This window comes from Triplophysa rosa, linkage group LG16 (assembly GCF_024868665.1).
Source record: "Triplophysa rosa linkage group LG16, Trosa_1v2, whole genome shotgun sequence".
In the NCBI taxonomy this organism is placed as follows: domain Eukaryota; kingdom Metazoa; phylum Chordata; class Actinopteri; order Cypriniformes; family Nemacheilidae; genus Triplophysa; species Triplophysa rosa.
The window spans coordinates 14,218,400-14,242,103 of record NC_079905.1 but is presented as its reverse complement, the minus strand read 5'-3'; the positions used below and the strand labels follow the sequence as shown (position 1 = coordinate 14,242,103).

Below are 23,704 nucleotides of genomic sequence, written 5' to 3'. Positions count from 1 at the left end.
ATTACAGTAGAGAAGATTATTTTATTACAGTTAATATAAACTAAAGTATTAATTTAAATGACATATAATATAAATTGTGATATTATATAGACCGGTAAACAAACACAGACCGGAAGTTAGCTTCAGGACAGGTGTTTGTGTCCGATGAAACCGTCTATAGTAATAAGTATAATCAAAACTGTATAATGCATTATTCTATATTGTATTATAGAATACAATACATGATATTATTGCAAGTCCTTCGAAAGAATATTAGCATCACATACAATCATAACCATTCAATGCTTATCGACATAGGAAGCTGTCACGATAGGTGGCGTGTGGAGAACCCAATAGAAGGCAGGCGGTGGTAAAGGGGTAAACAAAGACTTTTATTTTAAATACTAACACAAAACAAAAGAAATACCCACGAGGGGGTGACTGACAAGATAAACTAAAATACAAAATTACAAACCAAAAACTTCCCTCAAGGGGGACAAACACGAGAACTAAAGTAATAAACAACTCAACTTACATATAGGGACGCACAGAGCAAGACTAGGGGAACAAGAACACGAAGCACATGAAACGCGTACAGATACAATGACAGAGCACAGGACAATGAAACATGAGGACTATATAAAGGGGAGGAAATCAAGAGGGAACAGGTGTGAGACATGAACTAATCAACAAGCAATAACGAGGGATACAAAAGGGCGGGAAAACAGACAAAGACCGGAGAGAGTATCGAAGACCGAAAGGGTCAAAAAGACTCTCTCCACACATAACCAAAGACTTTGTCATGGCTCTGCTACAGGACCAAGAAAANTTGGATGGTTTAGAAAAACGTTATAGCTGAACCATAGGTTGCTAAACAAACATCATAAATGCACAAAATGCACACCCAGTCACTTACCTGTACATGTTGAAATGGACACTTGCTAATGGATGATAAGGATTTGTATTGTTTATGCAATTAAAAGCAGAATTTGTATATAAGAGGAACATGCAAATATAGCAGATGGAGTATGATGTGGGTGTAGAGATATGATCATTCCAATTTAGAGCCATATGTAAGAATGGCTAAAATTATATTGTCTCAATTCTGACTGTATGGGCTTTGAAGAGCAAGTTGGCATTTTGGTATCCAGGTCATTTATTAACTTTTTTTTGGTAACATTTGATATGTGTTTTTATTGTATTTAATGGAAATCCCAAGCCTTAGGTATTGCGGCTCATGGTATGGCTGATGAAACTATTTAAAGTATCTTCTCAACTAGTCTCTTGTTACCTTGGTTACACATTCAAGACGAGTGATGGTGGCATTATAAGAGGACTTCAGAACTCATTTATTTGAATAAACGATAAGCTCAGATTTGCATACACCTAATAAAAATGTGCTTTATCAGATTCATGATAAATTGTACACATTTTCATGTATGCTCCAGTCCTGAATGCTGATTGGTCAGTACAGCGTTCCATCCATCCTAAAATACAACACAGAATATTATTAGTTTGCTAGCTTAGTGTATCACTTTATTGGTATAAGAATGTCCCTTTTCCAACTTTGCTTGTTAAAATAATGATTTAATAAAAGATTTTGGCTTAAATATTTTTTATTTTGCAGGCGCGGGTGGCACCTTGAACTGTGATTGTATTTACAGCGTAGCACAGCTTCTTATTTCTTGTTGTTTCATTTCTTTGTATATGTATGTTGCAGGGAATGGTGAGGGTAGTTGGTGCCAGACAGACGCAGACGTGGACAAGCAGAGAGTGGGAATCACAAACCATCCCCTCAGACAACCGGAGCAGAGATTTTTTGATCCTTATCACAGTCGATTTAACTGGACCCATCGCTCCAATTGAGCCTGGGAACCTTCTACCTGTTTAAGATCTGCCCGTCTCCTCCTATTGGGTAAGACAACAGCATTAACTTCCTTAAGGTGTGAAATGCTTTTGAGTTTTAATGTGGCCCTTGAAAGTTTTTGCATTGACGTTTGCACGAAGCTTGTTGTACGTTCTGGGCTCAAACTTTTTGACATCAAAACAGAGGTTGACTGGAGCGTTTTTTTGTCAAATGTAACGACTAAACTTGGAACAATCGTTATCACAGCTAGATTTATTTTGCAAAGTTTCTTTCTCGGTAGCAATTGTGTGTTAAAATGGGTGGCGGGAGGTCATCACACAGCTGTGCTAAAATGTATCAAGTATCTATTTTCTTTCTCTCTCTTTCTCTTCATTCTTTGATTACTCACTTCTTATCACTTTCAGTTGCTGACTCACTAGTCTCAACATGGGCTTCTTTTTCAAAGCCCTTCTGAAGTCTGCCAAAACTTTTCTCCAGTTCTTTTTGCCGCTCTCTTATATTTTTCTGGAATTCTCTCCTTTTCCACAGACTTTGCCTTCATGTTTTTTTTTCTATTCTTTTTCCAAGTGTCTTTACTGGACATCTGTGTACCGAATAGTTTTTTGCATGCTGGCAGTGAAGGAATCATGATTGAGCTGGCATACAATCTGAATTTCCATGCCCACTGAATTCGATCGGAAGCTGCATATATTTCCACAGAAATGCAACTCTTTTCCAGAATTATTTTTGCTGAATTCTGATTTTTTACTACAGAAAATTAAGAATTAAAAGAATTAAATTGATAACATTCTAGAAATTCATTGCATGTTCGCTTATTCAATATTTTGTGAAATTTTATTGTGCGTGTAGTAACTTACAGGATATACATCTATTCTCTATAATTTTCCATCAATATCAGTGCAGAAAATGCAAGAAACTGTTCAACCAGGCTTGGCAATCGGTTAAATTCTCTCATTGAACCTTCATTAGCTCATAAAAGCCGTAAGACAGTGGAATAATTTTGCTTCTGTTGTGGAACTAATTTCGCTTTCCCTCCTGTTTGGGAAGGAAGACGGTTCCTGTCTGTCAGAATGTGTTAGCGTGTGGTATCTGGTAAAAGATGACGTTTCCGCGGGCTTGGCCGTGTGTATGCGTGTAGCGTGTGTCTGTAGGGACTGTTTCTGTTACAGTCGGGCCCAGCGGCGCGTGGATGATCCCGTCAAGAGTGTCTGATCAGCTTTGAGTTCTGACAGAGATCTCTTTGCCTCTCGTGCCGTTTCACACTCGCTCGTTTTCTCCTCCAGCTGCCTCGCAACTGTCTAAATGGAAACGCGCTCAATCTCTCTTTCCCCCTCAATCAGTCTTTCGACACACATACACATTTACATCCTTCTCCTCTTTTATGTGCTTATCATTTAATATGTTTATTAATCCTTTGTGGAATTGTCACTGGTACTGTAGCTACAGCCACGGAAACAAATAAGAGACCATTCCAAATTTTCTAAATGTATTGTGGTCATTCCAGTCCTGTGTCTGTTGAATTTCAGCAAAATCAAACCTCAGGACTGACATAAAGTCACCCAACAGCAACGTGAAAGACTGACAGAATGACACATGAAAAGTGTGATAAAAATCAAGGTTGTCACATGAAAAGTAATTTTTAACTTTTCCTAAATAGATGTACAAATATGACTGTTGCATTGCTTAAAAGTGAATATGAACTTGTTTTCTTTGCAGTATTTGAGGTCGGAAAAAATACACAGCATCTTTTCTGTTGTTTTGAACTGTTTCTCGTTTTCATTTGCAATACCATTTCATTTTCCAATGTTAAATTGCATAAACTTTGGCATTTTTTATCTGAAGTTTAATAAGGGCATTTTTACCTTCTGTCCTTAACTTTTGCCCCTTTTATTGAAAATGAACCTATCAGATTTTTTTTAACTATAGAAATAGGATTGAAAGTATATACTTTATCAGTGCGCGTGTAACCTGGGTATCTAACCGATGACCTGGTGCCGTGCCCTGCTGTAATACTCGAGCTAGGAACGTTTAGCCTCTGATCTGTCTCCCATTCATTTTCTTCCTTTCTGATTTTTTATTTGCTGCAAATGTTATCCCCGTTTCGCACTCTCCTGATCTCTAATGACTAAACAATGAGTTAATTACCTGAGTCAGAGCTCATGAATTTATTCATACACTCTCTGGCACTCTGGTAATTACCAAAGGCTTGTAGAGTGCCAAGCTGAAAGGTTCTCCCCCCACAGAGGGGCTGTTCACATCTTCATAATGATGCTCTTTGGCCTCACATTCATTCTCTGTACGGGGAGACCTTGGCGCTGTTAAGACACGACTCGTCAATCCATTTCTCATTCTCACTTTTATGATTCATATGCAAGTCTTGACCACTGGCTGTCCTCATGGATAAATATTTACGATTCTTTCTCTCGAGAGCTGCGTGCAATGATAAGTCTTGCATAACCAATGTTTACAACAGCAGCTCTTTGAAAAAAATAATGGAAAAGTGAAGGCAGTTTTTTTGTGCGCTGAAGGCAGAACTCCATCGATTGACTTGTTTCCAATTAGCCCGTCCTGAAGTGTGTCTTTGTGCTATTAAACAAGCTCGGTGTCTGTCTTCTCCAAAGCTCTCAGCTCCAATGCCCAACGATCTAGTATGTGTAGAGAAACAGTGCTGTGTACAGAAATCATTGCTTGATATCAGCAGCTGATTTATCTGTAGCTGAAGTACATTGATTTAGAGTGACGAGGAAGAATAGCTTTGTAAATGGCTTGATAAGAGTTAGCCATTGAGATTTAAGAGTTTCTTTTATTCTGGCAAATTATTGCAAAATGTTACTGTTTAAAAGAAAGAGAATAAATAAGAGAAAACATATATGCAGTTTGGCAGCTTTAGGAATAGAAGCCATCGGCTATTTACTGTATTATCTATTTATTGGGTGAACCAAGCTGAAAAATTAAATATTTTGAGCGGTAAAAAAGTCATATTTGTTTGCGTTATTTTGTGATAATATATATGATAATATTACATTAAAAATAGAAATATATTTGTGGTATTTCTGTAGCATAACTGGTAGAACATTGCTTTAACATTGCTTGCGACACACATACAAATCTGATGTTTAGCTTGAATGCAAAAGTCGCTTTGGATAAAAGTATCAAACAAAATGCTTAAATGTAAGACAGTTTTAGAGATTTTGGTCTTTTCCCGTTTAGGGAGTTGTAGTCAAGTCAACTCAAGTTGATTTATTTAGCACTTTTTACTATTTTTAATTGTAAGCTGTACATAAAATACGTGAAACAAACAGACAACAAACACAGATTTAGTCAAAATAATAAATAATATAGAAATAAACAGAAAGAAGAATATAGATGTTTCAGCGGCAACAAAATAAACAAACGTTATGTGGCCCAAACGTAACTTTCGGCAGACTTCAGCGATGAATCAATTACAGTAGAGAAGATTATTTTATTACAGTTAATATAAACTAAAGTATTAATTTAAATGACATATAATATAAATTGTGATATTATATAGACCGGTAAACAAACACAGACCGGAAGTTAGCTTCAGGACAGGTGTTTGTGTCCGATGAAACCGTCTATAGTAATAAGTATAATCAAAACTGTATAATGCATTATTCTATATTGTATTATAGAATACAATACATGATATTATTGCAAGTCCTTCGAAAGAATATTAGCATCACATACAATCATAACCATTCAATGCTTATCGACATTGTCATGGCTCTGCTTCCTTAGTCATGTTTTTCTTGGTCCTGTAGCAGAGCCATGACAAAGTCTTTGGTTATGTGTGGAGAGAAACATATTATTGTCCTTTTGACAATGATATGCGTTCTCTCCAGTGTCCTGTCATTGGCCCCGCCCCTCTCGTTTCCTGTATTGTCTCCCTCTTGTGTCTTATGTTCTACACCTGCCCTTGCTCGTTATCCCTCGTTTGTCTTCCCTATTTAAACCCTCATGTTTCTTTGTCCTGTGCTCGGTCATTGTGTTTGGTGCGTTGTGTACTGTGTACGTACGGTGTACTGTGGTCTCGCTGGTGTTGCTACCCGTGGTCCTGTTCCTTGTCCTGTTCGTGTTTTGTGAGTTTTGTTCATTGTATTATTTAAGACGTTTGGTCGTGTCCTTTAGTTTAGTTTATAGTTCTTGTTTTTATTTTGCCCCCTCGTGGGAAGTCTTTTGTTTTATATATATTTCTTGGTTCTGTTTTCCCCCATTGTGGGTGTTTTTGTTCTGTTTTGTTTCATTTAATAAACATTATCTGTTAACCCCTTCACTGCTGCCTGCATTTGGGTTCTCTTCTGCATTTCGTGACAGAATGACCGAGCCCTTTCAGAACCCAGCGGGCAGCAAAATGGACAGCACGGCGTCGTCCTCTTGTCTAGCTGAAGCGCGGTCCGCGCAACCAGCCTCGCTGAGTGACCTGATCTACGGTTGTGCTCGTTTGCAACTCGGTTCTCGATGGCGGCTCGTGCGGGAGGGTTGATTGAGTTTTTGCGGGGAGGACGATTCACTGCGGAAGTCTCGGCCAGGGGGTGAGAGCATCTGGCTCCTTTGGTTTCACAGCGCTGAGGGAGAAAGCTCCGGATTGTAGTCCCTGATGTCTACGCACTGCTCCTCCAACGCTCGCGGGCGACATGGCGCTGGAGGCTTAGTTGCATAGCGCGTGTGACCGCTTTGCAGGCTGTCCTGTAGTTTTCAAACCTGTCCGTTGGGCGCTTACACTGCGGCCTGACCCGTCAGGAGATAGAGGCTGCTGGGTCACCCTTGGTCCGAAGAGTGAGAGTCGAGCCAACGACTCCTCGGTCGGTTCCACTCGAATGCATCGCCTCTCGACAAAGCTCGAGGGCCTCGTCATGGCTGCCGCTCCGGGTGATCAGTACTTGCGGCTTAATGGAAGCTCCCGGTCCCTCATTCATCCATGCTGAGGCTGCGCGCGGTGAGGTCGAGCTGTACCGGATGACAGTCTGCGGCTCGCACCACGCAGACTCCCTCGCCGGTTCTGCAGTCAGATCGGCGGAAAGAAGGCGAGCGGTACGTCCACGCGGTCAGCGTGCGTCAGCCGTGCCCCGTCCATCGGTGTCCGCGGTCCAGTCCGGTGGCCGTCCAGTCCGGTGCGCCGTCCAGTCCTGTGTCCAGTCTTGTGTCCAGTCCTGTGACGGTCCAGTCTGTTGTCAGCCGGCTGCAGTCCGTATCCAGCCGGTCCAGTCCGGTGATCCAGCCGGCGTCCAGTCCGGTGATCCAGCCGGCCTCCAGTCCGGTCGTCCAGCCAGCGTGACCAGTCCGGCTTCCAGCCGGTGTCAAGCCACTGTCCAGCCGGCCTTCCAGCCGGCGTCAAGCCGCAGCGGGTAGCTCCAGCCGGCCTTCCAGCCGGCGTCAAGCCCTGTCCAGCCGGCCTTCCAGCCGGCGTCAAGCCCTGTCCAGCCGGCCTTCCAGCCGGCGTCAAGCCCTGTCCGCTAGCCCTGTCGCCTTCCAGCCGGCGCTCAAGCCCTGTCCTAGCCGGCCCGGGGAGACCCCCACGGGTCAGACTGTACTGTTCCCCCCAGGACTCCCTAGTCCCCTTGGACTACGGCACCCCTCTAGCGTCGCAGTCACGGGGACTGACTATCTCCCACACCTCCTCTTATGGACCTGCCCCTATGGCTCTCGTTTGGCCCCTCCCCCTCCCATGTTTGTTGTTTTCTATTGTTCAGCCCTAGTCTCCCGTTTGTATTTTGACTCTATGGTACTAGCCATCTCTATGTTCTGTTCTCCATCTTTTCTGGTACTTGTCTTTGCTCTTCATTCTTCCTTCGTCTTGTCCCGTCTACCCCTGGTGAGCACCTGGAGGTGTCTCATAAAGGGCGGGCTTTCTGCATTGGGCTCTCGCCTTCAGCTTAGCATTTTTCTGTCTTAGCAGAGCCATGACAAAGTCTTTGGTTATGTGTGGAGAGAAACATATTATTGTCCTTTTGACAATGATATGCGTTCTCTCCAGTGTCCTGTCATTGGCCCCGCCCCTCTCGTTTCCTGTATTGTCTCCCTCTTGTGTCTTATGTTCTACACCTGCCCTTGCTCGTTATCCCTCGTTTGTCTTCCCTATTTAAACCCTCATGTTTCTTTGTCCTGTGCTCGGTCATTGTGTTTGGTGCGTTGTGTACTGTGTACGTACGGTGTACTGTGGTCTCGCTGGTGTTGCTACCCGTGGTCCTGTTCCTTGTCCTGTTCGTGTTTTGTGAGTTTTGTTCATTGTATTATTTAAGACGTTTGGTCGTGTCCTTTAGTTTAGTTTATAGTTCTTGTTTTTATTTTGCCCCCTCGTGGGAAGTCTTTTGTTTTATATATATTTCTTGGTTCTGTTTTCCCCCATTGTGGGTGTTTTTGTTCTGTTTTGTTTCATTTAATAAACATTATCTGTTAACCCCTTCACTGCTGCCTGCATTTGGGTTCTCTTCTGCATTTCGTGACAGACATAGGAAGCCTTGGATGAGAAGAGACCAGACCAGCCTAAAAGAGACTTTGACACAAACCAGAGGCATAATGTTTACAATCACAACATGATCAATGCATCTCTCTGTAAGCATTACATAAATTTGTGCTGTTGAGATGCCAGTAAATGGGAATGTAGCTCTGAAGAGGTCAACGTCACATGAACAGAGCGAAGAAAATTGAGTCGATTTTGCTGTTATTTTGTGTGTGTGGCGAAGCCTTTCTGCTAATATGGTTTGCAGAAACACGCTGGATGTAGTGAAGCTCTTGTCATTTCCCTCATGGCCTCCCAGATAGAGAATAAGAGGAAAGGTCAGCCGCAGGCCGGATGTCTCGCAGACAATGTGTAATGTGTTTAAAGGGGCTGCTTACATAGAAGTTATTATCAAACAGGTCCTTCTCTCTCACCCTTTGTTCCTCCAGATAATGAAAAGAAACAATTGAAACATCCTTATCTGGTGTGCTTGCAAATCCATGTTATTATTTTACGATGTAACATGGATTATAATTAGGTTTATGCTAAGGCTATTATATCTCCGTGTCAGTGTATATTTTATCAGCTTTTTACTAAGGAAATTAATTTCATGCCACGTACAGTATACATCACTTCCTCACTTTGAATTGATCTATAAAAAAGTTGAAATGACCTTCTGGTTTTGTTATATCTGCACAAAATCAGTCATGGCTTGTATTGTCATAACATGGCAAAGTCTCACTTGGGCCTCAATGTCAATGAAATAAATTCTGTGTTTGCATTCAGATCTGTCATGTCGACCATTAGACTACTGTGATGTTTTGGAAAATGTAATGTAAATACATTGGTTCTTTTACGTTCCTGCGGGCTGTTTTGTCTGGTTCAATGACATTGGCCATCGTGAATCTACAGTAGAAAGAAGAGAGCGAGTCTTACACACAAAGAGGGACTTATGAGTAATTTCTCATGTGAGATTTTGAGGAAGAGTTTTGCCTTTAGCAGGGACGTACCAGGTCCTTCGACACGCTGAAGTCGAGAAAAATAGACATGTGGCAGATGAAGATGCGAGGCGGGGAGGTGACGTGTTTATCATAGGCGTAGAGCGTGCAAATGTTTTTCTCATGGCAGACAGCTTCCGTAATGTGCTGCAAGATGCTCGAGGTCTCTGATTGACAGGTTCTGCTGGCTCTGATGCATCCTTAGAGAAATGGAGACAGTCATCTCTCCTCTCCCTCCGTCACTCGCTACTTTGTTTAGATTAGCTTTTTATCTTTCTCACCATTTTACTGCTTGTTTCAAAACGCTGTGACCGCATGTAGGCAGCATTTTGAGGCATTAATGGCATAGCGGCTGTTCAGAAAAGCAGCATAATTATCAGGCACAATTTGAACTAAACTACTTTGACTTAAAATCCACCATATTCTATTCAAATACAACATAACAGCATGTAATACAATAAAGACAGATATCTGGCAACTACAGGTCACTATGGTATAGAAACTTTAATACACTGTTTATATCTAATTTCTTATTTATCGATTTTTCCACATTTTAGAATTGTTGGAAATTATGTTGAAACCAAAAATAAAATAAGAACTTGTTATGTTTTAGCATCTTTAGTGTCGTCGTCACCTTTTGCTTAGAATTTGCATACATATTTTCTTCTCACTTTATCAAGCAGCTTCTTGAGGTGCTTTTTAAACACTGTTAGAGGAGTTCTCATCTTTTCTGAGCTTTTATTGGCTGCTCTTTCTTCATTATTCAGTCAAGTCATCCATTTCAAAAGCATTTTTTAATGAAATAAAGTGAAACATAAATATGTTTGCAAAATTTTATTTTTGTGTATGAAATGAATTTGAGACATTTATCTACTTTTTATTTATATATTATTGCATAACAAGCAGGGCAGGGTCTGGGGGGGCTAGGGGGGCCTTGCACCCACCAGATTTTTCTTGGGCCCCTCCAAAAATATCCAGCTGACAATTAAATAAATTACAAATTCAAATACTTACCATTGAATACTTAATAAATACTTATTTGTGTGATCTATTAAATAATGATGTGTGATTAATCCGATTTTTTAATCGATTGATAGTACTAATATATACATACTGTATATATAATTGAAAAAAAATTTAATATATGTTTAAAAGTGCTAAAAATCACTAAAGGGAAAAAATTCCCCCAAATTTTAAATATCTACATTTTCATTTTCAGTGTAGGTTTAAGGACAGAGCTCCTGCCACTTTCTGCATTTTTTGCTGTTATTCAGAGTGTGAAACCTGATTCATTTGACTCGCTGTAAATACAGTTCTTGGAATGCAAACCTGAGCTTACACGCAGTATCTGTCACACCCTCGAGAAAATACAAACATTGCACAGCAGTGTTTAATCAACATACAGTACACTACACATGCCACAGGCACTCATTTACTCATTTAAATGCTGATGTACACATGCACCGTGAACCACATCTAGTCATTGTCAGAACGTTTCTGAATTCTGTAACTATCTCTGTAACTGTGTTCCTGTGATGCTTTGTCTATCGTCCTCTTGTCCTAGAGAGAGAGAGAGATTAGTTGAGTAGCTCTCTCGGTCTGGTTGAATGATTCACACACGCACACACACACACACACACACACACACACACACACGCGCGCGCGCACGCACACACACACACTGCTAGTGAGAGCTTCTGATGCAGATATTTTTAGAGCATGTTGGCAGTGGGATCCAGAGATGCGTGTGTGCGTGTGCGCGTGTGTGTGTGTGTTTGTGTGTCTGTGTGAGTGAGTACTACAGACAAAAGCAGAACGTGATCAGAGAAGTAATGTCACATCAGAGCACAAAGGCAGTGACTCAGTGAGTCTACGAATCTCCTCCCAGTACAAACACGCAACCAAAACCAACAGACGCTATTGTTCGACCGTTATAGACATTAATGACTTACCATCAGACTAATTTAATATTAATAAACACAGACCTAACACAAACCCCAATGGGTAAAATTTGTCGAATGTCAGTACATCACAGATTTAAAGAGATAGTTCACCCAAGAATGAAAATTCTTGAATAATGTTCTCACCCTCATGTCATTTCAAACCAGTATGACTTTCTTTCTTCTGCAGAACACAAAAGAAGATATTTTAAAGAATGTACAACATTGGCCCTTATTGACTTCCAATGCATTAACACAAAACCACTGAGACAATTCTTAAATAAATCAACATTGGCCCTTATTGACTTTCATTGTATGAACACAAAAATACCGAGACATTTCTCAAAATATCTTATTTTGTGTTCCACATAAGAACCACATGAGGGTGAAAAAATGGTGGCAATTTTTAGTTAAGCTGCGTTCAGACCACCAGCTACGAGGTCGTTAATAGACGTTCCTTGCTTTGGTTGTCCTAGAAACATTTACAAACAAACCCTGCAGTAACAGACGGGAGATGGATGACGTGTGCTCCGCTGCTGTACTCCTATTGGTAGTCGCTCCTCATTTGCATAAAGTTGAGGAAATCTCAACTTTGTCGAGTCGCTAGACACGCCCACTTCCTGTCGCCAACAGTCACTGTCGCTCGTGTCACTAGATGTCGCTAGGCTACTACCATTGACATGAATGACATGGCCTCGCTTTGTCGTTGGGTGTCGCTGGCGGTCTGAACGGGGCGTTATGTACTAAGATGTTTACGTAACAAACATGTCACAGCAATTTAGCAAAGTTGGTGTTTTCATATACAACTTAAAAATAGCGCAGTGCACTAGTAGGCACGTTGTTGTCCAATCTTAGCAGAGCCGGGCTTGTGCATACCAAAAGCACATAAGAAGTAACCTCATAGCTCAGTGAAACAGTGTCATTTGACCTCCACAAAGGGCATGTTTACTATGTTGCTGTTATGCAAGCACTCACTCTTCAGCTATGCAATGTAAACACCGCCCTGCCTTAAATGGAGTCACAGGGACTATATTAGCCCGCTAATAGAAATACATTTCAATTAGCATGGCTGCTCCTCCAGTCTTAGCTAAATCCTTCATGTGAGTCATATGTCAGGCTTAGTCCAGGCAGCCATTCTGGTGTAAATGAGCACAGCTCTGAATAATTAAAAATGCCGTGCCACTTCCCTTGTCCTTTCCTGGGTCGTCTCTCATAACTCATCCACATGTACAGAGATATGAGGCTGGTTTTCACCAGAAATGAAGTTTCTTCATCTGTAACTCGCTCTCCGTCATTTGGAACCTGTATGACTTTTTCTATCTTTGGAATGCACGAGGAGACATTTTGAAGTAAGTGCTGGTCGATTATTTTCACGTTTACTATGAACCGTCGAGTTAGCGTGATATGGTGCTTATGCGTCCGTTTTGACCCTTTAAAGCTTCAATAAACAGTGACAGAGTTTGAATTGATTGTCAAATTATTCGTTTAACATTAACGTGGGTGTCAGAGACACCTCCTATAGTTTGTTCATAGGGACGACCTGTCTTTCTGGCTACGTGAATTTAAAGAGTGAGGTGTGGTTGCCGTTCGCACACTTTCTCGCTTATTTTCTCTTGTTTTTCGCGTCCTCGCACTCTCAGGTGTTCCACTTCAGTCGCAGCTCTGAGTGAGAGAAAACTCGTTTAGTGAGTGAAAGTGTGGAAGTCGAAGGTGTGAACGCACGGCGTTGTCTGTGTGTGCCGTCGCTGTGATTCGCTATACACGCTCGCATACAACTGCAGTGTATGAAAGAACAGAGCTCAGTTACACTCTAAATAAAGGTATTCATGCTTTTCATTTTATGTAAGCGCTTTGTGTTTTAAGAACACGCTATGACTGTCATATTATGACTGCGATAAAGGTATGAGAGTGAGCAGAAAGCAGGTAAAGAAAGATTAAAAGCATGACTAAAAAGGCCTGATGCTACTCATCCCCTTTGAATGAAAAAATGCTGTTTGAGGTAAATGTACGATATGGTTGTGTGAAGCATTAGTTTGCATTAAATTGACATTTAATGCAATTAAAGCAAGCTTTGAATTGCATTAAATTAAATTGCATTAAATTGACATTTTGACAATTATTTTGCGCATTTTGGCAAATTGTTGTCACATTGTTAAATTTAGAGTTTGTTTTTGCAAAATGAGACCATTTTTTATAAATCTACCAATGTATGAAAGTAGGGCACTCTTTTAAATGCAAGTAAAATGCTAAATATGCACCAAAGCTGAAGAGGTTAAATTATATTCAAATGTATTAAAAAGCTGAAAGTAATATAACCAGCATACATTTTTTCACATTGTTGCCGGGAAAAGAAAGCATCATTCCGTCGCCGTTCACTAATACTTTCACTATACATAACGTAATGCATAAAGTATTCAAATTATTTAGTTATTGCATACCATTGATATGTATGCAATATTTTGATAAATGTATATATATCTCGCAGCCCTAGTGTTGACACAGGATATTTGATCATTCGCTTGGTATTTATTTCCATCTCTTGCCACAGTTGCGATGATCTAAGACTGAAACTTTAATAATAATGCAAAAACCATGATGCAAAACACCCTTGTTTAGCTGTTACCAGCCTTGTTAGCATGCCAATCCCCTGTCTGTCTTTTTATAAAACATGAATTCTCACGACGGCCTCTGAAACCTTACGCCCACCAGTCCTACTTCCCTGTATCTGTCTTCACCTCAACTCAACTCATGTCTCCTTATATGTCTCCAGCTCACTGTCATGCCTGTTGGAGGTTTCCCTACCCATCAAAATACCCATTTCATCACCTGACAGTGACAGACACTGACTGTAGCCCATCCAAAGCCTCGGACCAATACAAGGGTGTAAAGAGACGGCGAAGTCTGTATTCATGCCGGTGTCTTTGGGTGGCTTTCCTGCAGGTTTCTTCTTCTGACAGCCTTGGCTAGCGCACGGGGCAGGCTGCTGTCACAGATAAGACAAGTGACAAATGAGTCTTACATTTAAAAATGGCCTGGGACGCCACGTGAAAGATCCCACACCATCGGAATCAAAGCTTGCTGATAAAAGCTTTGTGAAACGGCTCAATTTTAACCCCTTCAGTTTGTTTTTTAGATGAATTCTGAATGGATGGATGTAGGCTTTTTTATGGCGACAGAGACTAGTTGAGCGCAGGCGTAGGCACTGCCATCCGCATAGCAGGAGTGTTATTTTACGCTCTTCTCATCTCCATGGTCACAGGGCACACTGGAGTGCTGGTGCCGTGTTGTGATGATGCCCTGGTATCACCACGACTGAAGAGAGAGAGAGTAGAGAGTGCAAGATGGATGAGACAGGATAGGAGCTGAGCTCTTGCCAACCAATCCATCAAAAGCCAGTCATTGCCACATTGCCTCACTGCCTTTCCCTCTCTCTCTCTCTCTCTCTCTCTCTCTCTCGCTCTCTCGCTTTCACGCACACAGACATAAACATCTGTCTTTTCATCAACTTTATTTGTAGTTTGTTCTCTTCACACATTGATTTATGAGTATATGTCCAATTCTCAGATCCTAATGAATTCTGTGGCTGTGTGGAGCACATGAGGACACCACAGCTTGTGTGTTGCTGTAAACCCAATGGCATCATGATGTCATAAGGGGCATTTATAGTAGTCGTCAGCTTTGAGATATTAGATGTGACGTACAGTCCAAGGCATGTGCCCTGTTATATATTTAATGGCTTTCTTTTCTCATGTCTTGCTGCCTTTGATGCGCTTTTGAAACTGTAAATTGAAAAATTTCATAAAAAATTGGCCAATGCCGTTTATTAATACATGTGTTCTGGTTTTATTGTACATAACACATATATGTTTATCATGGGTAGATGTTCGGCCTATTCTAAAATAAATTACATTAACATGTGATAACTCCGCCTCTGAATTGTCTTAAAGTGATACTACACCCAAAAATGAAAATTCTGTCATGAATTACCCCCCACCAAGTTGTTCCAAATCTGTATAAATGTCTTTGCTCTGTTGAATACAAAGAAAGATATTTAGAAAAATGTTAGCAACTGACATTTCTGGCACATCATTGTCTACCATAGTAGGAAAAATTTAAATGGTTGTCAATGGTGCCCCAGAACTTACTAGTAGAACCTACTATGGTAGTCAATGACGTCCTAGAAATGTCAGTTGCTAACATTTTTCCAAATATCTTTCTTTGTGCTCATCAGAACAAATACATTATACAGGTTTGGAACAACTTAAGGGAGAGTAAATGATGACAGAATTTTTTCACCAAGGCCACATGCGCCTTTGGATAATGTTGAAGCTGAAATGTGTCATTTTTTAAGTAGTGCCATAAAACGGATTAATAAAAGGACTTGTTTTTGAAGACATCTAGCAGTTCTTGGAATGGTCCTGTCCAAAATCTTTATCTTATTGCATGTCAACGCTGTCTTTCCGAAACAAAATTCAAATTGTCCAAATTCAGTTTTTCAGGAAACAGAAAAAACACTCATTTTAAACCATTAAATACTGTGTTGTCAAAGTTGACGAGCACTTTTTAATACTTTCTAATGGTTAGATTTTTGCAAAACCCAGTCACAAACATAAAGGATGACTAATAATATTGATTTATGACAAAAAATAAAAAACACAAAAAATGGAGATACAAGGTTTTGGAAGGACAGTGACGATATTGTGTACACTCATTACAGGTTTTACTTTGATGTTGACTGTCATTTCATTTTGACAACAAGGTAGCATTACAGCCCATTTCACTGGCAGAATTTGTGGGAATTTACGCCGAGTGATCTGATAGGTCACAGTGTGTTTTATGAGGATGTGGTCCAGGCAGTTGAGTCATTGGAGTAAAAGAACCCCGGTGTTGTTTAAATCTGTGTCCTGAGCTCTTTTCTCATAACCTCCATCCTCAGCCTGCATGGCCCTGGTCCATATGCTAATCATACTTTTTTTGAAACACATGTTGGATGACCACATTCTGAGACTGCCAAGTCATATCCTGTTTAAATGTTTGTCTGACAGTGTAAACTGTGTTTGGTGACTATTGAGGTCCAGGAGGAGCAAAGTCACAGTCCTGTGATGAGAAACAGGATGAGAGCGGATCGCAGTAAAATTGATGGATGTCCACATCGTCCAACTCATTGTAAAACACGAGCATAGCATTTGGTTGTGCACTCGAGTTGGTTTAACGCAGTATGTTATTCTTCGCCACATGCTGTATCTATTGTCAGTACACTTATAATCTTTCCTCCTGCGTCGGCGAGAGATCTGTGTGTTTGGAGAGCTGTTACTTTAGACCTAAAAATACAAGCCGAGTTCACAGCTACGATGGAGGCAGCACATGTATTCGTTTCCTTACGGGTTTGCTGCAAAGCATGCGTTGAAAGGGAAAAAAATTGATGGTGGGAAATGGGAATGCCTGTAGGGAGAGAATGATCGCAAGATCGGTTGTGAAGTCTCTGACAGCGTTATTTCCATTTTTGGACATTTTTATGTTACTTTTTTTACATTTGTGTGTTTCAGTACTTGCCAGTCCTTCTCATCGGTGAATCAAAGCATTTCACATGCCTTTAGAGAGGATGAGGTTACTACAGCGAATGAGTTTTAAATAGCACCCAAAATCCTCCTACTCATACATTCAGGACTGTTAAGATGTGATACCTGGTGATCCCCAACAGGAAGTGAGGTCACTGTTTGACGTGTGTTCATCGGTGCGTATCGCTGCATACTTTAGGCCCAAGGTCCATGTAGAAATGATTTACTGAGTTTAGTGTGGAAGATCTAGACGAACCCTATCCGAACCATACCGAACACAAATAAATTGGATGATTCTCAGAAAGATGCTTAAAGAAATCAGATCCATATACAATGTTTCTCTTAGACATGAAGAGGTCAGAAAGTTGTGGATGGTGGGTCAGCGTGCAAAACGATTTCTCGGTTCTGAATGGCGCATAAAAGTCTCAAGAGGAAACTCATCGCTGTCTCTTAATCTCTCCACCAAATGAATTTCTCTCTCGTCTTCTGCTTTTCTCATGCACCTGGAGCTTTGCTTTGAGTCAAGGTTGTGGTTTTTCTCTCCATCACCCACAATTCCAGAGGGCAAGATTGAAAAGCTCAAGGGCTTGTTCTGTAACTGCCCTGAGGTCGTCCATGTAAGCAGGACTGCTACATAACCACCAATAATTACACTGACCCTGGGTCAGTGTCATGCACACAGTAACAAGCCGCAGTGTGAGAATCTGCTGTTTATGAGAGAATGATTGGTTAAACCCAAACACAACACAGTATGCAATGACACTGTGAACGGTCTCTCTCAGTTTGGCTAATTACAGTATACCCATACTTTCTTTTTCCTCTGGATTAGATGTCACCCATGACACAATACATTGCATTGATTATACACCGCATGACCGATCATCATGATCTCAATTGTTCCTCTGGACTTAGACACGGATAAATGGATCAAGGTGATTTTCAGGCGGCACTTAAAGAACTATTAACAAGTGTAACAGTGATTAGGAAAGAGTGATTCTGAATAGAAAAGTAAAGAAATGATTTTGTCTATGCAAGTAGGACAGAAGTAATAGATCTTTATCTCAGCATATAGTATATCAAGCAATGTCAAGTGTGGTATTACATGTATTATGTAAGTTATAGCAGGGCTGTAATAAACGTTCATACATCATTTGTTTAATGGATGTGTGGAAATGGTTTCTAACTCGTTTGGTATAATTTCTTTATATCCTTTTTTAAGACTGTCTTCTTCACCCAAATCTTTGTTTACATAGACATTATATTGCAAATCCCCACATGCCTTGAGATCAAAGAGTTTGAAAGGGATGGTTCACGCAAAACCGAAAATTCTGTCGTCATTTACTCACCCTCTTGTCATTTTAAACCTGTATGATTTTCTTTCTTCCGCAGAACACAAAAGAAAATCGTTTTAAGAATGTTGGTAACCGAACAACAGCGCTACCCATTGACTTCTGTTGTACAAACACAAAACCAATGCAAGTCAATGGGTTCCACCATTGTTCGGTTTCTTCGAAATATCTGCTTTTGTGTTCTGCAGAAGAAAGAAAGTCATACAGGTTTGAAATGACTTGAGGGTAGGGCTGTCACGATTATTAAATAATCGTCTCATCGCGATTGTTTGACCTCATCGCGATGGTTTCAGATCATCGCGATTATTGCACATCTCTATAGAAGACACTAGGGGGAGCTGTAGTGTATCTGTATATTGCATATTTTAGTGTATATATTGTTACTTAATACTTGTAAAATGTACCACCACAACACAATCACAATCACAAAAAAAACTAAAACATATACAAATTACCTGCAGTACAATTTAATATTATTTAAGCAAATCTCAGTGTGAAAACCAGTCTACCAAAATTTCACTAACACACAAGTTAAATTTTATTGTAGTCTTGCAAGTGAGAAAAAAACAGACTAGAAGCTTTTCTATGACTGATAGAATTTTAATGGTGGCTTCAATTCACACCTGATCAATTTACTTCATTTACAAGTATTTGGCGGTTGTATTATTGACAGGTAAAAGCCTAAACCTTAAATATATGATGACCCAATTTTTTCCGATGTATTTCCAAGAAAAAAACATTATTATATTCAGAACAATATGGTCGTTTCAATCGCTGAATTAAAAATGCATGAGAATTAAATGTCAAAGCTCAAAAACAGACAATTAATCGTCATAATCGTCAAAGCCCTAAAACAGACAATTAATCGCCATAATTGCAATGATTTATTAGACAATTAATTGTCAATCAAATTTCATAATGGTGACAGCCCTACTTGAGGGTGAGTAAAGGATGACAGAATTTTCGTTTCGTAAGATCATAAAACATTTCTGTTGGAGACGATTTTATTATGTGGATTTGTTCATGTGGAGCTCTCTACAGTATATGTGTTATGTGGTATTACTGATAAATCGATTAGTTCATTGATCATTTTAATGACAATCGATTAATCATATTCCTGAAACTTTACATCCTCGATAGAGATTAAAAATAGACATTTTTGGAAAAAGTGAAGTCCATTTCGATTATCAACGGTTTTTAATTTTTAATTTACTATTTATTTTATGTATGTAAATTGGTTGACTGTTTTATCCAACGCAAGGTACAGCGCATTAAAGGTATACATTTTTTGTGATCTATATTTGGTATTAAATAAAATATTTTTTTAATTGACATTTCTTTTGTCTCATCCATAGATGAGCTTGGATCAATTACTGTATTTCACTGGATTTGTTGCAGTGCATTCTGGGATTACCTTATTCTTAAAAGGACACATGTAATTCTACCTTTAATTATTCACTGAAATAAAATATCTTGGAAGGAAGCATCAAACTCTGAAGTCTCTCTCTCTCTCTCTCTCTGCGTGTTGACGGTGCACTGTAGCACTTAAACTCCCCCTTTACTGGACTGAGTTCACTATCATATGACTAGCCCATAAACAGATACACTGTGTCCACAAACATTACGGACAGTCACAGAGAAAATCAGCAGCCATGCGACTGGAGGTTAATCATTTTTAGAGAGAGTTGGTCATTTCTGGTGACATGAACGATAGCAACCATTGATGATGCAATGTGGACGTGTCCAACGACTTAACAGAGTTGAAAAAAGGTGATTTTGATCCGTCTCCGATATACTGTAGACTGGTGTCTATTGTTACTGTGATTTTACTCTATATGATTTGTCTCTGCCCACATGCAGGGATATAATAAAAAAAATGATGCATGGAAAACCGTGTCGGAAATTGATTGTATTTCGAGCGAGCTTGGAAATTTTTCATCTTGTTCAAGTTATATACAGTATATCAATTTACATAGAAATGCTCACCCCTACAGTGTTGATTTTCAGTGGTAAGCAAACAGATTGCTTGTCAAAACAAAACTGATTATTCATTATTTTCACACATTATGGTCAGTTGTGTAGGCTACCAACAATGGCACCAAAAATTATAATAAAGATAACGGTCATGGTATCTATATTACAATGATCTGGTTGTTTATTAAATTTCCTACCGTAAATATATCAAAACTTTATTTTTGTGAGTGGATGCAGCAAAATCCCTAACAAAAATGACTGGAAACACGCCTACAAACTTCACTCGCTTGCTGCCCACTCTTTGGGAAATTACCCACTCAAGTTTGGTATCTATGTTAAGCTTAGAATTTCTGCTTTAGGGTTCATCTACTTGCCACAACGCCATTACAGCTGTAAGCCAATAGAGAGCGTTAAACCAAATCTTTTTCTTCTTAGCAGCTGCCAGCTACAACGCCTCTGATTAACAACTTCAAAGCCGATTTTCTCAATATTTTGGATTTTTTTGCACCCGCAGATTTTTAAAAAGTGATATCTCGGCCAAATATTCTATTCGGGGCTATCCTAACAAACAATACGTCAATGGAAAGCTTATTTATACAGCATTCAGGTAATGTAAAAATCAAAATTTCGAAAAATTGACCCATGAGACTGGTTTTGTTGTAAGAGCCTCTCCCATTGGATTGGAGGTCTAGGTTCAGCAACGTTACGTGCCCAAAGAATGAGGTCAGCAGACTACCTGAATATACTGAATGACCAGGTTATTCCATCAATGGGTTTTTTCTTCCCTGATGGCACGGACATATTCCAAGATGACAACGCCAGGATTCATCAGGCTCAAATTGAGAAAGAGTGGTTCAGGGAGCATGAGACATCATTTTCACACATGGATTGACCACCACGGACTCCAGACCTTAACCCCATTGAGAATCTTTGGGATGTGCTGGAGAAGACGTTGCACAGAGGTCGGACTATCCCATCAAGATCTTGGCGAATAAAAAAATGGGCATTCTGGACATTGCAGAAGCTTATCCAAACGATGCCACAGTGAATGCGTGCCGTAATCAAAGCTAAATACGTTCCAACGAAATATTAAGAGTGTGTGACTTTTTTTGGATGGGCAGTTTATTTCTAATCAATATTTCATGTTTAAAAACGTACTTATGAGTAGCCATGTAATAAGCGGGATAATGTACAGTTAGCTGGTCGTTACCGCTTTATTTCGGGCCCTGATCACACTGTCAGGGTTTGTTCTGCGATAACACTGTGCATTATCCCTTACATAACTCATACTTGGTGTGAACAGCCCTTAACAGGGAGTCTAGTGCAGAAAGGTTTACTGGAGACCAGGAAAACTCCGATGATAAAATCAAGGCTTTTCCACTGTACTTAGAACCCCTTCCTGACTCTCCTGGGTCTGTTCTGGAGAGAGAGAGAGAGAGAGAGGTGGTGAATCCTTTGTTTCACAGTAGACTTGTGTGTGGTAAAATCATTAAGCTCAGTTGATGTGGGTTCCTGTGATATCAGCAGCGTTGATAATATTCTTGTAGGAATTTCGTTTCAACGATGGCCCCTGGCCAAACGCTTCCCTTATACAGTACATTTTTGTACTATATCAGAATAAAGCACGCAGTTTTAAATTAAAGAGCGTGGGAGTCCCAGGATTGTATAGGTACTGTGGACATTCTGCAACGCTACATTATACACCCACAGCAAGGAAAGCAAAAGATTCTTGTACGGTTGTGCTCGCGAGCTCACACGGGGACTCTATCTCGATTTTTCAACCGTACGTGCATGTTGGTGCATACATCGGTGTGCGCGCCCGTCCCTGCGCGAACACGCGTGCGTAAGTGGGAGCAGATTCGATTGATTGAGAACTAAAAGCCCCGCTGAGGGCTGCAGACAGCTGCGGGGAGAGAATGAGCTTGCGGAATGTGTGGGTCTTAATGTAGATGCATTATCACAAGCGCTGGTCCATTAATAATGACACAAGTCATTTGCTGCCCTTCCTCCGCACGCCCCAAATGGGATAAAAAGCCACGATTGGTTCATTTTGCAGAAAGCTGTTTGTCAAACTGTTGTGGATAGCACTAATCTGCCACAAATAGAAGAACGACACGGTGGAAGCAAACTGATTATGGCCCCAGCGCTCCCACGCGGATCTCCATACCCGCCTCGCCTTCAGAACCGTTTAACTAGCGATCCCACGGGGACTTTAGTGCACGCAATGGAGACCTATCAAATGACTGCAAATCGAAATCTGCTGAAATGTGTGAACATTTCCTACATTGTTTTTAGTACAGCCTGTGACCACACCAAATTGTTAGCAGATGAGTGCCGGATTCTTCAGGGAAGTTCAAAGGCGTGCGTGTGTGCAACTGCAGAAGTGCAAAATAGACAAAATAATCACATAGACTGGACAGTGTACTGTATGTAAAGGGCTTTGAATATTATCTTGTCTTGGGGATGGACTCTTGTCATTTTATAAACCCTAAAGCAACATGGTCAGATACTTTCCTATATATTTTCCTATATATTAAATGTCAATATAATAAATCTTTAATATATACAGCAGCGGAAAAAAATGTTTTCAGTTTTTTTTTAAGTTACTATTTATAGTATAGTGTTTAGGTAAAATGATCATTTTGCTTCATTTTGTAAACTACTAACAACATTTCTCCCAAATTTCAAATAAAAACATTGTTCCTATTTGCGTTTATTATTTATTTAGTGAAACGGGTCAAAATAACAGAAAACATGCTTTGTGTTTTTCATATTCACTTTTAAGGAATACAACAGTAATATTTGTACATGTATTTCGGAAAAGTTCAAAATAATGAACAAATCATTAAATAATAAACTTTTAAATAACTTTTTTATGTGATAACCTTGATTTTGATCAGTTTTCATGTGTCTTGTCATGTGTCTTGTCATGCTGTCAGTCTTTCACATTGCTGTTGGGTGACTTGATTTTGCTGAAATTCAACAGACTGCTGATTAAATGAACATTTGGAATGGTCTCTTAATTTTTTCCGCTGCTATATTTGAAAATAAACTGGATAATATTTTGTTTATATATTACAATATTACGGTACATTGAATAATACCTCATCAATTTTGTATATTAAATCGTATATATTCTTTTCTTATATTTGAAAAATAAAGGCACTTGCTTCCGATATATGTATTATATTATATATTTTATTTAACGTAGTATGTTTTTGTCTGTATATTCCCATATATTTTTGTTTTCGTAGTGGAAGACACCCTGGCATCTTCTTAAAATTCTGAACACATAAAGGTTTAGTATTATGGACAAATAACAGTTTTGCTCAAGAGTGTGTTTTGTGTGTAAGGATTTTTTCATAATGCAACTAAAACAATAGGATAGGATATTTTCAGTGTGCAGGGAAAATCCTTTTTCTTGCTGCATCTGTAAATTCGAGCGTGTACTCCACTATCGAGCATCTGTTCTTGTGTGCATGCACCTATGTTGGAGATAAATTGCATCAGCTGCAGCTGCGGTGGACTCAGCCTTTTAGACTTAAGTTTGTGAAACCCTTTGGTTTCATTTTCCTGGTC

At 39.9% G+C, this 23,704-nt stretch overlaps 1 protein-coding gene across 1 annotated transcript in view; it reads left to right on the top strand.

Annotated features, from left to right (window-relative positions):
* Nucleotides 1-1,705: 1,705 nt before the first annotated feature.
* The window catches only part of atxn1a (ataxin 1a), a 77,080-nt gene continuing 55,081 nt past the window's right edge, over nucleotides 1,706-23,704 (top strand). Inside the window, exon 1 of the mRNA XM_057354360.1 lies at nucleotides 1,706-1,894. The gene's annotated coding sequence lies outside the window, so the exon portion shown is untranslated. The remainder of the gene's footprint in view (nucleotides 1,895-23,704) is intronic.